Raw genomic sequence first — 14,801 nt, 5'->3', positions numbered from 1 at the left:
TTATACTGCCATTTCAGAGAGCTACACTGAAACAGTAGGCAGCTGAAGCAGGCTCTTATTACTCCGTACTGCCACACATGAGATCAGGGTCTGCCGGTTTCCCCAGGGCCAGCAGGAGTTAGGGAAGCTGTGTAAGCGATGCAGTCAGGAAGGGAGCAGATGAGTCCCTCAAAAGCAACCACCAGCTGAATCCATTAACAGGCTTTGAAGAGTGCCTTCCTCAGTCCCTCCTGGGTAAAATGATCATAAATGTGTAGAAGCACCTTGCGTGGGTAAGTGAAAGGTGTGGGAGACACCACAGAAAAGTTGGTAAAACTTAATGAAGCCAGTAGGAGTCTATAGAAATTAAACAAAGTCCGATAGAAAACTCTGAAAACACTCAAAGACTCTGAATCATGGCTGATGTAAACCAATTCAATGAGACTAAGCCGATTTACACCAGTTGATGATTTGGCCCTATAGCATTTCACAGATTATACCGGCCTATAGTTCTGCTACACACAAAAACTGTTAAAAAGTGTTGAGGGCAAAAAGGGTAGGAAATGGCAGGATTAAGGTGGCTTGCACATCCTTAACTCAGCCCCCTAGTGTATATGCAGTAGGAGGCAGTCTTTAATTACATGATCACATATTGTTTTCTCACAAGACCCCTGCCTCTTTCAGTGCCCAGGACAGACAGTGCTCAGGGAATGAGCAGCCATTCAATATTGTGTTTTATCCTCATTGCTCAGGGTTCCGCCCTAGGCCTTATTTACTGCATACTATTCAAAGCCTGCTCTGAAGGCAGAATTACTACTCTCCTTATGTGCGTTTCTATGCTCCGCACTGTAGGACCCGAGTGCTTCACAAGCACGGATGAATTTATATCACAACACCCCTGAGAGATGAGGGGCTAATATTATCCCCATTTTACAGATGGGGAACTGAGACACCGAGGTATGTCTACACTGCAATTAAAAACCCGCAGCTGGCCCATGTCAGCTGACTCAGGCTGTGGGGCTGTTTCTTTGCAGTGTAGATTTCTGGTCTCAGGCTGAAGTCTGAGCTCTGGGATCACAGGTGCTGACTTTCATTTTTCCCTTTGGTGCTCCATGCCCACTCCTCCCCTTTTCCCAAGGCCTCCCCTCAATCCACCTCTTCCTGGCCCAGCCCCGCTTCACCCCTCCCCCCAGCAGCTCCTGCCCGCTGATGAACAGCTGATCGGTGATTGGCTGGTGGGCACTGAGCACCCACTATTTTTTTCCCATGGGTGCTCCAGCCCCAGAGCACCCACAGAGTCAGTGCCTATGTCTAGGACTCTCCCACTTCACAGGGTCCTAGAGCCTCTAGGCTCCAGCCCAAGCCCAGAAGTCTACAGTGCAATGAAACAGCCCCACAAGCCCAGGTCCCATGAGCCCGAGTCAGCTGGCAGAGGCCAGCCATGACTTTTTAATTACAGTGTAGACAGACCCAGAGAGATTAAGGTCAAAAGTATCCACTAATTTTGGATGCTGATTTGAGATACTTAGGACCTGTTTTTTCATATAGCAATTTGTGTGTCCAATTCACAGCTCCCATTGACTTCACTTGTAGCTGTGAGTGCTCAGCACATCTGCAAATAAGCCCCTGGGGTCTGAAGTTGGATACTTAGAAAATGAGAAACAGTTAGTGGCCACATGTTAAAAAATTGGTTTAAGCAACTTACCCAGCCACACACAGCAACTCAGTGGCAGAGGTAGAATTCAGTTCTCCAGGGCAGCTTTCAATCGCCTTAACCACAAGACCATTCTTCCTTTTCCTGCAATCCCCCTCCTCATACTGCACACCTTCCAACTACGGCAACACCCGAGGCCGGTGTCTGACAGACAACAGTCTCCTGCATTACAAAACCCCGATTCACTTACTGAGCAGGTCTATCCTGTGCACTGAATACGACAGGAGTCCAATGGAGAAAAAAATAGCATGTGATCATGTAACGAAAGATTGTATCATACTGCAGACCCACAAAGGGGCTCAATTAAGGTTTCACAAGCAAAAATTCTGGCATTTCCTAACTTTTGAGTGCTTAATTTTGCAACCTCCCTAATGTTCTTTTAATGTATTTTTTGTGTATAATTTCCTAGGTAATTTAAAAAGCAAACTGAAAATACAGAAATTCCCTCATGTGGAATCACATTAACACCCACATGGGTCATTAGCAGGGTTGGACTCTTTAGATCCCAGCACAGGCCTCTGCCCCTTGAACCAATTAAGTAACTGACAGCAGTAATAGGTTGTCATCCTCTATATAATGAAACTGACCTCCTTTATAATGCGGTTTGAGGTCTATGAATGAAAAGCACTATATAAGAGCTAGGTATTATTGTTATATGGACCAGCCACTGTAGGGGCATGAGACACACACTTTGCCAGTGGATTTCAGACATCGTTATTGACGGTTGAGGAATGGTGAGACTCAGAAATCTTGGTTCCATTCCAGGTCTTGAGGGCAGTGTTCTCTAGTAGCCACCATTCTTCTGTTCCTGTTTCCCCTAAGCCTGACCTCTGTTACCCATTCCCTCCAGCCTGTCTTTCTCCTAGTCCTGTCTCCCTCCCTACCCCCAGCCCAGTCTCCACGCACCAGATTTTCAAAATAGCTCAGCACTCAGCAGTTCCCATTTTGATATTGATGACCAGCTTCTCAAAAAAGTTCAGCATCTAACAGTACAACAGAAAAGAACAGCATTATCCCAAAGGTTTATCACTGCCTCTTCCTCTAGTAAGTTGGGTACTGTAATGTTCTTGGAAGTCCCTAGGTGGTGCTATTGCTGATGGCCTTACTAAATATATCTTGAATGCATAGCTGCATCATGTAATGTATCACAGACAAATGCTTTTTTGTCAGTTGTGGTGCACTTTGTTTGGAAGCTGAGAATATCCCTAGTATATCTCTCTCTCCCCTCTTCTGACTGATTTATTTTCTTACATTTAGATACTGCCTAGAGTTTTTACCCATGCAAACAAACAAAATAGCACATAGTACCAAAACACTGCAGGTACTTCTGAATAAAGAGGCAACAATTGCAGTTAACACATGGATCTATTGCTGCCAGTCAGACTTGCTTCCTTGTGGTGCTGATTGTTGTTTCTGGAAGCATCGCCAACCCATCCAATAAAATGACATTTTGGTTTAGGATATAAGAGAAGATACAGGCACCTGAGAGTAGGACTATTTTGTTACTTTTATGTCTCAGATAAATAAATAACACCGGAGGCATGGGGAAATGCACTCTCTTCTGAATGACACACTGGTTTTGCCCTATTCCTTTGAAATTAGACCCCCAGGAAGGTTTCAAGGCAAGCATTAATAGGTAGCTAATGCTGACCAGGTGCTCCTTGTGGAAAACATTTCCGTCCCAACAACAAACAAGGAGCTGTGGGAGGGATGGGGGGTGGAAATCACAATTTTTAAAACATTTTCCTGTTGAAATGCTAGCGAAAAGGCAAATCAGATTCCATGGGGGGAGCAAAGCATGTTCAAGGTGGAAGTTGCCACAGTTCTATCAGTAGCAACTTTGTAATTTTACTCAGAGGGCTGAATTCCCTCGTTGTATGTACGTTTCCACCCTGGCTCAGATTCCCAAGGACCCCTGGAGCTATATAAGTAAAGGATGGGTTCATGAATATAAAGGCACTGGAATGGGATTCGAAAGCCACGTATTCAATTCCTGGTTCCCTCACAGACTTTTTGTGGGACCTTGGGCCAGTCACTTAATCTACCCTATACTTCCATCTCCCCATCTGTAAATGGGGAGCAATATTCACTACCTCACTGAGGTGAGAATGACGTCCACTGGGAGTTGCTCAGACACCACAGTGAGGAAGGCTAGCTGGAACCAGAGTGCAAGCTCGTAGTTCCGCACAGCTGTCTGCTTGACAGCCATAGGCCACCCTGGTGTAAGGGTACGGCTCCACTTCCTCAATTAAGCTGCTCTTACTTAGGTACCTAACTCCCATGGGGGTGGGGCCCCGGGAATCCTGTTTGCACAGCACTTTAAGGAGGATCTGGGCCACAGTTACTCTATTAGTATCCATGGGCCAGAAGACTGTGTGGTCAAGTTCCCCACTGGCACACTCAAAAAGGCAGCCACTCCAATGCAGAGCTGAGGGGAGATGCGATCTCTCAGAGGTGCCGTTCACCTGACCCCAGGTGAAAGTCTGGGTCTCACAGCAAGTATTGAAAAGAGCAGGGGCTAGTCCTGTGATCCAGACAAAGATGGTTCTGATCATAGCCTGTGCGTGAGCCATGGCTAAGTGCATAGCAGCTGCCCCATCTGCCCACACAGTCACTGCGTTATCCGTCCAATTTCTCTCTCATCCAGGGCCGGCGCTTCCATTAGGTGACCCTAGGCAGTCGCCTAGGGCGCCAGGATTCAGGAGGTGGCATTTTGTGCGCTCCCCACGGGGCGCACAGGAGCTTCCGGTTCCGCTCCCGTTGCGCCGCTGAAGAAGGACCTTCTGCCGACGTGCCGCGGAAAACAGCGGCAAGCAATTGAGCAGCTCAGTGACTGCTGCTGTCGCCTGCGGCATTTCGGCGGAGGGTCCTTCTTCGGCGGTGCAATGGGAGTGGAACCGGAAGCTCCAGCGCGCCCCGTGGGGAGCGCACAAAATGCCGCCCACCCAAATTCTGCCTAGGGCGCCAGAAACCCTGGCACCGCTCCTGCTCTCATCCCTTTCCAAAGCACTCCATGCCCTGTGAAACCAAATCCTACACCTAGGGCCAAGCTTAGCTGCTGTTTGCCAGGTAGGCCAGTCTCCCTGCACTCAGTCTTGCACACTGTAAGGCAAGATGGGACCATCATGATCATCTAGTCTGATCTTCTGCAGATTACAGGCCACAGCACCTCACCCAACCACTCCTGTGATAGGCCCCTCACCTCTGGCTGAGTTTACTGAGGTCCTCAAATCATAGTTTAAAGTTCCACCATTTATTCTAGTTAAAACCAGCAAGGAACCCGTGCCCCATGCTGAAGAGGAAGGCAAAAATCCACAGCATTTCTGCCAATCTGATCTGGGGGGGGGGGTTCCTTCCCAACCCCAAATATGGCGATCAGTTAGAGCCTGAGCATGTGGGTGAGACCCACCAGCCAGATACCTGGAAACAATTCTCTGCAGTAACTCAGAGCCCTCCCCATCTAGTGTCCCATCACCGGCCGATGGTGATATTTGCTAATAGCAGTTGCAGATGGGCCACATGCTATTATAGGCAATCTTATCACACCATCCCCTCCATAAACTTATCAAGCTCAGTCTTAAAGCCAGTTAGGGCGGTTTTTTTGCACCCACTGCTCCCCTTGGAAGGCTGTTCCAGAATTTCACTCCTCTGATGGTTAGAAACCTTCATCTAATTTCAAACCTAAACTTGTTGATGGCCAGTGTATACCTATTTGTTCTTGTATCCATACTGGCCCTTAACTTAAATAACTCCTCTCCTTCCCTGGTATTTATCCCTCTGATGTATTTATAGAGAGCAATCACATCTCCCCTCAGCCTTCGTTTGGTTAGGCTAAACAAGCCAAGCTCTTTGAGTCTCCTCTCATAAGGTAGGTTCTCCATTCCTCGGATCATCCCAGTAGCCCTTCTCTGCACCTTTTCCAATTGGAAGTCATACTGTCAAAGGAAAGATCTTGTAAATTAAAAAGTCGATACCAGGGTTACGGCAGGGGTGGCACCCCAGTACTCAGATTCAAACAAAGCTGGGCCTGGGGGTTTCTGCTTTTTTACATACTATATAGTTGTATCATCCAGTCTGATGCATGGTAATAATCCCTAGCTCTTACAGAGCACTTTTCCTCCATAGCTCTCTCAAAGTGTTTTACAAAGGAGGTCAGCATCATGATCCCCATTTTACAGATGGGGAGACTGAGGCACAAGGAGGGGAAGTGACTTGTCCCAGGTGACACAGCAGGCCAGTGGCCCAGCCTGGAATTAAATCCCAATCTCTTGCTCTATCCCCTTGGTCCTAACCCCTTCTCCTCAACCTCCTTGCCACACTTCTGTTCTCCCAATGCACTCCAGCCACTGCCTGAAGGGGGAGACCTGGTACGGTAGCCCTGTGCATACTCTCCTCCATCACTGTAGAGGGAAGGGAACAGTGGGCCCAACACCCCATTCCCAGTCTGTGAAGGGTCAGCGAGTGAGGCACAATGCCTCCCCAAATCCACCTTCAAGGTAGCTTGTGACATGCCCATTTCCCCCCACCAGCCCTTATGCCTCAGTTTCCCCTTATGGGAGACAGGTCTAATGCTCACCTACCTGAGAGGTGTATTGGGAGGCTTATTTCATTAATGTTCAATTAAAGTGCTATGAGATCTACTGATGCAAAGTGCTGTAATTCTGGACAGCCAGCTGAGATCCCAGGACTCCCCAGGTTCCAGATCACTTCCATTCCCAAGGTTTAGCCAAACCTCTAAGGCCAGATTCTGTGCTACACCATGCAGGAGGCACAGCACGGGCACCCAGGGACAGTGGTGGCTCTGCACCCACCTAATGCTGGGCTTGCTGGGGACTTAAATCCCTAGTGTAATTTACAGCAGCCCCATGGCCTCTATCTTGCTAAATTCAACTGCCCAAACTAGCTGGAATAGAGAGCATTCTAGCCACGCCTCCAGCCACTCCTACACCAGGTGCTGTGCAGGAAAGCAGAGTACGGCTGCCTATACCTCCCCAATATCAGCCTGAACCACTTTCATCTCTACACCCAGTATATGGCTGATCTTGGGCTCCCTGCCATCTTCCCCTCCCCGTGCCTCAGTTTCCCCATGAATAAAATGAGGTTAATGATACAGACCTCCTTTGTAAAGCCCCTTGAGACCTACTGATGCTAAGTGCTGCATAAAAGGTAGGAGTAGTACCATAGCATTTCCCCTGGACACATGACACAGGGATTTAAGGAAGTGCAGTGTTTAACATTTGCTCCACCCCAAGCAAGAGACTATCCTGTGGTGTCTTTCTCCTTCCTCTGCTTCATTATTCCCCACCCCCCCACACACACACACCCAAACAACAGGGCTGTAGCAGCACAAGTGCAAAGGAAAGCCTTGTCTGTCATCCACCAGCACACCCCCCAACACATACAAGCCACTTCTGTCAGTGCACGCCCAACATGTAAGCTTTTCTAAGTGGCCCTGGGCAGTCAGTCAAGTCCTGAACTCTTCTGCAGAATGTGGGTGTAATTAGATAATTAATAACTTGTTTAAAAGGCTAAATGGAAGCTTTCCTTAGAGAGAGGAAATAATTATATATCATTTTTGATATGTGAGCTGAGTCAGCCCTCAGAGGGGAGATACAGTGTCTTCCATGAAAAGCCAAAAAATTACGCGGGACGTCCCCTGGGCAGTCGTGGCTTACAGGGCTTGCCTCGTTAGTCTGAGCTGGGCAAATGAACAGCAGCATGTTCATTATTCTTCCTGCACAGGAAGGCGTCTGCTGGCACAAAAGCCCCCAGTTGTACTGCAGCGTGACCCAGTCGTGCTTAAGCGAGATGAGCTCAGTACCCCTTGGTGAGATTTAACCTGTGTGGCGCTTGAGCCTAAAGGGTGTTTTAGAGACATTCTGGGTTGGATGGAGCCGTGGAGCTAGGCTGAAGTGGAGCTACAGCTGGATTGAAATGATGAGCTTATCTGTATGTGTTAAAAGGCCCTAGAGCCCTGGCTCTTTGGATTCTCCCAGGGACATCTAGCTGAAATTTGCTGACTGGCTGGAATGGCAAAGGTTAAACAACACAGTCAGTCCAGCACCTAATGGCAGATACTGATTGGCTTTGAAGAATGATAGCCCTGCGGCTTCCCTAGGATCCAGGAAAGTGGTGCATGCACCCGGACCCGGGATTGCACAGGCTGCATGATGAGGGTGTTGCGTCCATCTCTGGATTTAACCCTTTCGTTGCCATCATACCATACACCCTGGAGAGGCTGTAGAACTACAGACTAGATTTAAGCTATGCAGCCTACGGTGGCATAAAAATCAGTGGAATTGTTTTTTAAATGCATGGAAGCCTGAGGCGCGCACCCAGACTAGTGCTCCCCGAGGGTGGGGAGTAAATGTGTGTATTTGCAACAGGGTCAGCTTCATCGTACAGGGAGAACAGGTAGTCACTGAAAGGGGGTGCTCGGCATTGGCCTGCCCCCACTCCCATGGAAGTCAATGGCAGTTTTACATTATTTTGCTTTAAAATGTAACATAAAATAGGCAAACTCACCTGAGCAGAGCATCAGATCTTCACATGTTGTTTGATTAACGGGTCCCGTGCAGGGTTTCTGGTACTTTGAATTTTCCAGGCTGGATGGGCAAATTCCATCTGTCATTTAACATTCCAAATATGCAACCATCTGCACAAGATAAAGTGAAGGCATTTTGCTTTTGTACAGTATTCCTTGACTAGCCCACATAGCAACAACAACAACAACAACAACAAAAAAGGGATGTGCCAGGTACTCAATGTGTAACACTGACATTGGCCTGATTTCATAATGCAATACATAATGTGACACACACTTTAAACATGTAATTAAAATAGGTATTGAATTACATACAGTGGGTCACTGAGTCTCTTTCTCAGGCAAAACTATCCTGGGTAGTTCTTTGTTTGGAAAAGGTTTCTAAGGAATTAAAGGGTTTGGGTTGAGTTAAAAGTGCTGGGAATAAATGCTACCAGGTGCACGCTGGTGTCACGGATGTTCAGGTAGCAGAAATCTTGCTTCTGGGCCAGAAGGCTGGGAGGGTTCGAGTTCTGCACCACAACTTGTCTTGAGGGCCCTACTCCCCTAGTCTCAGGGCCTTGTTGCCCATCTCAATTCTCATATGTCAGGGTACGCTCATCGCCCCGTGCATGCCCTAGGGATTGGTCGTGGAGCCCAGATCCACTCACTCCATGGGGTTCCAATTCACAGCCCTGGAGCAGGTGGCTACGATCTGCGCCCAAGGTTTCTGTACGGCTGCTTCCCTGAATTGCTACCTCCCAGCCCCCTTCTCCCAACGGGCAAAGTACAGCCATGAAAGAATATAAATCAAAGCTCAATCTCAGACCGTCTGAGTCCTTTGTCTCAAGTGGTCTGGCAGAGTCACAATAGGCAGAGGTCCCAGGTAGTGCTGCCTCCATGGAGCTAAAAGCATAGGTGGATTCACTTCCCCGGCCACCTACTACTGAGCTGGCCTGGTCTCCTTAGGAGCTCCTCCTCCAACCAGGGTGGGGTGCCTGGACCCAAAGTACCTCATTAACCCCTTCCTTTCCAGCACAGAGCTTGTACTCCCCATCACAGCAGCCTAGAGCAAGGTGTAAAGGTGAGGGTGAAAGAACATAGGACTTGCCAGACTGAACCATTCCTGAGGTCCATCTGTACAGTAGTCTCCCACACTGGCCAATGCCAGACGCTTCTTCACAGTCAAGTACTAACCTCCCATGATAGCATATATAAGCAGGAAGTGTCTTCCTAACTTTGGGTAGTTAAGCACAGATCCTCCAGGGTATTTAGGCTCCTAACCTCCATTGATTTCAGTGAAAGTTAGAGGCTAAATAACTGTGGATCTGGGCCTTAGTGTTTCTAAACCCATGGTTTATGACTTGAAGATGCCAACTAACAGAAGTTTCCAGATCACAGGCCCTGGTTCTCATGAGGGGCTTCAATCACCCTGACGTCTGCTGGGAGAGTAATACAGCAACACACAGACAATCCAGGAAGTTTTTGGAGAGAGTTGGGGACAACTTCCTGGTGCAAGTGCTGGAGGAACCAACTAGGGGCCATGCTACTCTTAACCTGCTGCTCACAAACAGGGAAGAATTGGTAGGGGAAGTAGAAGTGGGTGGCAGCCTGAGCAGCAGTGACCATGAGATGGTTGAGGTCAGGATCCTGACACAAGGAAGAAAGGAGAGCAGCAGAATACGGACCCTGGACTTCAGAAAAGCAGACTTTGACTCCCTCAGGGACCTGATGGGCAGGATCCCCTGGGAGGCTAATATGAGGGGGAAAGGAGTCCAGGAGAGCTGGCTGTATTTTAAAGAAGCCTTATTGAGGGCTCAGGAACAAACCATCCCGATGTGCAAAAAGAATAGCAAATATGGCAGGCAACCAGCTTGGCTTAACAGAGACATCTTTGGTGAGATTAAACACAGAAAGGAAGCTTACAAGAAGTGGAAACTTGGGCAGATGACTAGGTAGGAGTATAAAAATATTGCTCGAGCATACAGGGGTGTAATCAGGAAGGCCAAAGCACAATTGGAGCTGTGGCTAGCAAGGGACGTGAAGGGTAACAAGAAGGGTTTCTACAGGTATGTTAGCAACAAGAAGGTCAGGGAAAGTGTGGGACCCTTACTGAATGGGGGAGGCAACCTAGTGACAGATGATGTGGAAAAAACTGAAGTACTCAATGCTTTTTTTGCCTCGGTCTTCGTAGACAAGGTCAGCTCCCACACTGCTGCACTGGGCAGCACAGTATGGGGAGGAGGAGAGCAGCCCTCAGTGGTGAAAGAACAGGTTAAGGACTATTTAGAAAAGCTGGACATGCACAAGTGCATGGGGCCGCATCTAATGCATCTGAGGGAGTTGGCTGATGTGATTGCAGAGCCATAGGCCATTATCTTTGAAAACTCATGGCGATCAGAGGAGGTCCTAGATGATTGGAAAAAGGCTAATGTAGTGCCCGTCTTTTAAAATGGGAAGAGGGAGAATCTGGGGACATACAGCCTCATCTCAGGCCCTGGAAAAATCATGGAGCAGGTCCTCAAGGAATCCATTTTGAAGCACTTGGAGAAGAAGGTGATCAGGAACAGTCAACATGGATTCACCAAGGGCAAATCATACCTGACCAAACTGATTGCCTTCTATGATGAGATAACTGGCTCTGTGGATGAGGGGAAAGCAGTGTACGTGATATATCTTGACTTTAGCAAAGCTTTTGATATGGTCTCCCACAGTATTCTTGCCAGCAAGTTAAAAAAGTATGGACTGGATGAATGGACTATAAGGTGGATAGAAAGCTGGCTAGAGCGTCAGGCTCAATGGGTAGTGATCAGTGGCTTGATGTCTAGTTGGCAGCTGGTATCAAGCCCCAGGGGTCGGTCCCAAGGCTTGGTCCTGGGGCCGGTTTTGTTCAACATCTTCATTAATGATCTGGATGATGGGATGGATGGCACCTTCAGCAAGTTCACGGATGACACTAAGCTGGGGGAGAGGTAAATACACTGAAGGGTAGGAATAGGGTCCACAGTGACCTAGACAAATTGGAGGATTGGGCTAAAGGAAATCTGATACGGTTCAATAAGGACAAGTGCAGAGTCCAACACTTAGGACAGAAAAATCGCATGCACTGCTACAGGCTGGGGACCGACTGGCTAAGTGGCATTTCTGCAGAAAAGGACCTGGGGATTACAGTAGACGAGAAGCTGGATATGAGTCGACAGTGTGTCCTTGTTGACAAGAAGCCTAACGGGATATTGGGCTGCATTAGTAGGAGCATTGTCTGCAGATTGAGGGAAGTGATTATTCCCCTCTATTCGGCACTGCTGAGGCCACATCTGGAGTATTGTGTCCAGTTTTGGGCCCCCCACTACAGAAAGGAGGTGGACAAATTGGAGAGAATCCAGTGGAGGGCAACAAAAATGATTAGGGGGCTGGAGCACATGACTTAGGAGGAGACGCTGAGGGAACTGGGGTTATTTAGTTTGCAGAAGAGAATAGTGAGGGGGGGATTTGATAGCAACCTTCAACTACCTGAAGGGGGGTTCCAAAGAGAATGAGATGGGCTGTTCTCAGTGGTGGCAGATGACAGAACAAGGATCAATGGTCTCAAGTTGCAGAGCGGGAGGTCTAGGTTGGATATTAGGAAACGCTATTTCAGTAGAAGGGTGGTGAAGCACTGGAATGGGTTTCCTAAGGAGGTATTGGAATCTCCATCCTTAGAGGTTTTTAAGGCCCGGCTTGATAAAGTCCTGGCTGGAATGATTTAGTTGGGGTTGGCACTGCTTTGAGCAAGGGGTTGGACTACATGACCTCCTGAGGTCTCTTCTAGCCCTAATCTTCTATGAGTCTATGGCAAGTTTATATCCAGCATAAAATGCACCCTAATTAGCACAACTGAGCATAGCATGATAGTATCATCATTCATGGAAACATCTAACCTTCTTTTTGACTCCTGCTAAACTCTTGGCATTCAAAATCTCCTGTGACAGGGAGTTCCACTGGTTAGTCCTGCCAACATTTTTCCTTTCAGTAGTTTTAAGATGTATTGTCATTTCATGTCTCTAGGTGGCACCTAGGTGTGTTATGAGAGAAGGTAAACAGGAGCATCTGAATGACATTCTCTACACCATCTATTTCTACTATGTTAGCTCTTGTTTGTGTCCTCACTAAACTAAATAATTCTGAACTAATCCTAAAGTTCCCCTCCGCAGATGTCAGGAAGTCTATCACATCTGGAAGCCTTTCCATGCCTCTATGGGTGCTTGTGTAGGTATGAATCTTGATTCATGAAAGTAGCTCTGTTCAGGATAGCACTGTAACACATGCTTAACTTTAAGCCTATGTAGAAATCAGCGGACTTGTTTTTAAAATGGATGGAGGCCTAAAAGACTGCTGGTGGAGTGAGGAGTAAACATTGGGTGTGCGTCATTTTAGGCTTAAGTATAATCCTGAACAAGAATAGATCTAGGCATATGTTGCCCTGAATCATTGCCTTGATTTGTAAGAGAAAAGGGCTTATCAGAGAACATGCACAGGAAGATGTCCAATATGACATGTTTTTTTCCCCTCTCTTTTATTCTAGACTGTCCAGTGTCTGAGACTGAAGAGGAATTGGATGTATCCAAGTTTGTAGCTTCTGAAACCTTAACAACCTCAAGTAAACTGGTCCAAAAGACCCCTCTAGACCTCCCTAGCTCTGAACTCTTGCAGAGCACTTAGACTGAGTGGAAAAACAGCACTGAAGGGAATGGGCTGAAATTTTATAACATTTCTCCCCAAGAGACTGACCCAAAAGGAAAGAAAAGAAAAGAAAACCACGTTGATTGTGTAGTGTCATTGGGTTTTTGTTTGTGGGTGTGTTTGGTTTTATTTTATTTTTTTCTGAACATCTTAATTCAGGAATACATTTATGAGAAATCTTTTGGGCTGGATTTTATCTCCCCTTTGCTGTATTCTTTTTTTTTAAATGTATATTTTTAACTCAAAATGATTTCTTGTACAGTGACATCAAAACTGGACCAAGGCACTCAGAAAAAAAACCATCATGGATTCACCAAATCCTGCATGATTTGTTTCAAGTAAAGTCTGGATTACAGATTCTGCTCTCCACACACTCATCACCTCTTCCAATTGCTCCATGATGTGCTACAGCTAAACCCTTTGTCAATGTTTCATTTTCTGTTCCAGTGTATATGTTGCTTATTTGTTTTATTTATTGAGATATTTTTTAACAAGCTACGAGACTGCAATGTGGCTGTGTATACTGCTTCTCTTGCCACTAAAAATAAAGTTGTCCTGCAGCTACTGGAAGTATTTGATTTACTTTGTGATTTCACCATCCAACACTTAAGCAAAAAGGACACTAAGTTCTTTATTTGTTCCTTTCACCATGTCTCCATTTAAACAGACACACCAGTAACTAAAATCAGTTTCACAGGTTATAGGGCTTACTACAGCGGTAATAGGGTAAAATTCTACTCCTTGTGTTATGCAGGTCAGATTAGATTATCTAATGGTGCCTTCTGATCCTGGAATCAACTAAACCTCTAGTTTAGTTTAATTGATTTCAACCTGGCTTATATTTGGTTACTAACTGACTTAAGCTAAATGGATATAAGCCAAATTTAAATCAGTTTTAGAGTGTCCTTCCAGGGGTTTGCACTAGTTTAACTGAACTGATTTTAAATCATACCTTTGGTGCAACTTTTATTAAAATCAAAGTCTTAATTCAATAAAATGTAATGCCACTTAACCGTGTATCTATTTCTGAATTGCTCTCTCTAATAATGAGCACTTCTTTTATTATTATGTACTATCTATATGATGGTAGTACCTGAAGGATTCTGTCAGCTAGGGGCTGTAAATAGTGGGCGAAAGTCCCCGCCCCAAAGAGCTTACAACAGAACACGGAGAGAAGTGAATTGCCCTGGGTCACAGAACATATTAGTAGATAAAGTAGGTCTGTTAACTGCCAGAGCAGTGGATTATCTACCAAACCTCTGAAGTCTTCATGAACTGTGTGTGGAAAAAAATTCACTTCTTTTCACTTTTTTCTCTCTACAGTAAATGATAAAAATGTGAAAGAAAGTGTTTTTTCTCCATCAAAACACATTGAATTACATTACAATATTCAACATTTTTCACTTTTTTTGTTAAAAATTCAAACATTCTGAGCAAAATAATATTTTCTGAATTTTTTTTGCTTTGATCAAAAAGGTATTTTTCCATCAAATTTCAACCAGCTCTACTGAACGCCTATATTTAAAATAAAAAGGTATGTAGGAAAATTACAATAAAGTCACCTAGTTTGGCTTTGGAATCATCATTCATCCATTCACATATACTCTATCCCAGGACCGAGAACTTTCTAGCCCAATTCATGTTATCTACTTATAGGACTCACATCATTATAGTATCTCAGCATCTCACAATCTTTGAATGAAACCCCCTGCAAAGTAGGGAAGTGTTGTTATCTCATTTTACAGATAGGAAACTGAGGCACAGGAAGGCTAAATGACTTGCCCAATATTCCACAGGAAGTCTGTGGCAGAGCAGCGACTTGACTACAGGTCTTCCAACTTCTAGATTAGTGCCTATTTGAGAGCA

General features: G+C 46.1%; 1 protein-coding gene across 1 annotated transcript in view; it reads left to right on the top strand.

The window, feature by feature from the left end:
- TWIST2 (twist family bHLH transcription factor 2) overlaps nucleotides 1-13,436 on the top strand; it is a 72,633-nt gene extending 59,197 nt beyond the window's left edge. The window contains exon 2 of the mRNA XM_039495305.1: nucleotides 12,778-13,436. The gene's annotated coding sequence lies outside the window, so the exon portion shown is untranslated. The remainder of the gene's footprint in view (nucleotides 1-12,777) is intronic.
- The last annotated feature ends 1,365 nt before the right edge of the window (nucleotides 13,437-14,801 follow it).

The sequence above is a fragment of the Mauremys reevesii genome, linkage group 11, assembly GCF_016161935.1.
Source record: "Mauremys reevesii isolate NIE-2019 linkage group 11, ASM1616193v1, whole genome shotgun sequence".
NCBI classification, from domain to species: domain Eukaryota; kingdom Metazoa; phylum Chordata; order Testudines; family Geoemydidae; genus Mauremys; species Mauremys reevesii.
The sequence above is the reverse complement of the archived record's forward strand: the minus strand, read 5'-3'. Positions and strand labels throughout refer to the sequence as shown.